At 41.5% G+C, this 3,207-nt stretch overlaps 1 pseudogene; it reads right to left on the reverse strand.

Annotated features, from left to right (window-relative positions):
• Window positions 1–248: 248 nt before the first annotated feature.
• LOC144369870 (large ribosomal subunit protein eL8 pseudogene) lies at window positions 249–2,027 on the reverse strand (annotated as a pseudogene).
• Window positions 2,028–3,207: the final 1,180 nt, after the last annotated feature.

Consider the following 3,207-nt stretch of genomic DNA (forward strand, 5'->3'; position numbering starts at 1 on the left):
TCGTGTTCAAAATATCTTAATTCACATTAGCTAAAATGTAGATGCAACCCTAATGTCTACCAAAGATGAGCAAAATGTACAACATCCACACCATGGAATATTATTCAGCATGTAAAAGGAAGGAAATTCTACCTTATGCCACATTATGGATAAACCATGAGAACATAATGCTAAACAAAATAAGCCAAATACTTTTAATTCCAATAGTATAAGGTTTTTGTAATAGTGAAAATCATAGAGATAGAAAGTGGAATGAAGGGTGATTGCCAGGGACTGGGGGAGATGGGAATGGGGAATTAGCTTTTAATGAGTTTGATTTACAATCAAAGAGAAATGGGCAGTAGTAATGGTTGCATGTCAGGAATGTATTTAATGACACTGAACTCTATGCTTACAAACAGTTATGATGATAAATTACATGTTACTTGTATTTTAGCACAATAAGGAAATCCTAGAATAAGTAAATAAATAAACTTGCCCTGTCACTAAGTCCCTCAAGTTCTAAAAAAGAGACCAGGATAGGTAAAATATCCAGAACATTCTAGAACCAGAGCCTCAGATGAAAGAAAACAATACTCTAAAACCACAAAGAACATACAAGATCACTTCCTGTTCTAAATAATTAACCTACAGTGATGTGGCAATAAATGTTCAGTCCACCATCGCTTTACAAGCTGATTTCTAAAAATCAGTGCCTGCACAAGAGAAGTTGTTTTGAGTATGTCAAATAAGCAAATTACAGTGCAATTATTCGATTATAAAAAGTGTCTCATTATGAGTTATCATAGATGTTATCCTATTGGAACAAAAGCTCCTGTAGAATAACCACATTGTGTCACTATTCCTTAAGTCACAAAATAAAACAAAACTGCTTGCCACAATTCCAAATAGTTTGCCTCACTGATTTCTTCCCTAGAAAAAGAAGTGGCAGGAAAATAGGTGAACTGGATGGAGGAGTCAGCAACATTATGCCTGGCTGGGGATCCTTTTTTTAAAAACTAACTAATTAATTAATTTTTTTATTCCAGAGCCTGACTTTATTGGATCTTGTATTTTCAGTATAAATAAAAGCTTTATAGACTCACATTTATCATTACTTTAAATAAGGCAGTGACTGATCAATCACAAAATCCTGGCTTGGTTTCCAAGTATTTTGCAGTAAATGCAAGTTACACAATGAGTCTCTAGAGCTCGCACACTATGGGGTATGTGCTTGCTACTGTCCCAAACAAGTTTACTGCCTTCAGCCCAAGACACTGGATGAAGGCCAATTATTCTTATGTACAGAAGCCCAATAGTGGACATTTATTCCAGTTTAGTGGAGAGTTCTTTAGTCTTTGCCTTTTCCAGCTTGGCAATGGGAGCCACGGATTTTGGACCCAGGACACTGCCTCCCCAGTGGCGATGAATCTCAGCATATCTGTCATTGTAGTTGGTTCCAAGAGCTTCCACCAACTTAGCCAGAGCTCCTTTGTCTTCCAAGTTAACCTGTGTGAGGGCAACAGTGCATGTCTTCCTGTGGACCAGATGTCTCACCCTGGCCTTCTCCTTGATGATGCAAGTAAGAAACTCCCATCTTGCGACACAGGGTAGGCAGGATGGGATACACATCATGTCCAGTCACCCCCAGCTTAGCCTTCCTGTTCTCCACTAAGGTGGTGACAGTATTGCCCCTGCTCAAAGGATCTGTGTTCTGTTCGTAGGGACAACCCCTTTGCCAGCAGCCTTCTTCTGAGCCCTAGCCAATGGCCTCTGGTTCCTCTCCTGCTTGGTCTCTGGTCTGTTCTTCAGCCTCTTCCTGAATGTAGGATTCACCCCCTTCTTGGCTCCCTGCTTCTTGACCGTGGCTGGGGCTTGGGCCACCTTCTTCCCCTTGACCTTCTTTCCTTTCACCATTTCAGATACCTGGAGGAGAGATGGATCATTTTATCATTTATTATTTTAATTTTATTTCACAGAAAGGCCCTTTCCACCTCCTACTATGGGCCATCTGGTCAGAGGTGGTGACTTTCTCTTGTGCAGACAAAGGTCCCAAGAGGCCATGGTGTGAGAAGTGGAAGGTAACTCACTGGCCAGAGGCACCTGTGTAGCCCATGTACTCAGGTAAACAGACCTTTACATTATAAGCATTTGAAATTGCCACTAAAATCAAACAGAAATTTTTTACTGAAGCTTTGCACTATTAGTGTCCTTGGGAGCCAGAGCTGGAGAATTATGTGGGAAGTAAAGCCCTGATACAAGGAAGGCTTCTGTTAGGATTTAGATGTGAGGTGTCCCCCAAAAAAACTCATGATATACAATGCAGGAATGTTTAGAGGGTTAATGATTAGAATAGAAGAGGTATAACCTCACCCGTTGATTAATAATTTGAAAGGATTGCTCTACTGGGTGGTAACTGTAGGCAGGTAGGGTGTGGTGGAGGAATTAGGTCACGGGGGAATGTATTTAGAGCTTATATTTCGTTTATTCTCTGGTCCCTGGCTGCCATGAGCTAAGGCACTTTTCTCTGCTACACCCTTCTACCATACTGTGCCCCTTTACCTTGGGCCCAGAGTAATGGAGTCAGCAGACCAGGGACTGAAACCTCTGAAACAATGAGGCAAAGTAAACTTTTTCTCCTCTGAGGTGTTCTTGTTGGGTATTTGGGTCACCATGACGAAAAGCTAATGAACACATTTCCCCACCATTTACATGAGTTCTCCACCTTGCATGGGGTGTGGGAGGAGCCCACAATACCTGAACCACCTTCTCCCATGACTGTGAATTTGTGCTCACTTATAAGATGATGCTGAAGGGAAGGAAACGCCACTCAAAACCTCCTCTCTGACTCTGTCCTCCACATCACCGCCTCTCATCTCTGATGAGCTCTCGACTGCGGATAGTGTCTGAATAGAAATAACTCATCTTCCCTGTTTACTTAGGGATCTAAGATTTCAACCTCCACTACTTACAATTAGCCCATCATTTTATGGGATGCCAAAGCAAACATAAAGGGGAAGGACCCCAGGTAATAGTGGATTCTCTCCCACCCAGTGAGGGAAGATTCATTTACAGATGAAACCCAAGCAAACACCAAGTGACCAGCATGACTGATTATGCTTGCCCAACACAATCAAAGCACACCTGAAAGAAAAATGTTAAATTCAGTTATTAGTTCTTTTATAATAGCCAGGTATATCACCCAATAGGCTGTAATACATGACTAGC

This window comes from Ictidomys tridecemlineatus, chromosome 13 (genome assembly GCF_052094955.1).
Source record: "Ictidomys tridecemlineatus isolate mIctTri1 chromosome 13, mIctTri1.hap1, whole genome shotgun sequence".
NCBI lineage: Eukaryota > Metazoa > Chordata > Mammalia > Rodentia > Sciuridae > Ictidomys > Ictidomys tridecemlineatus.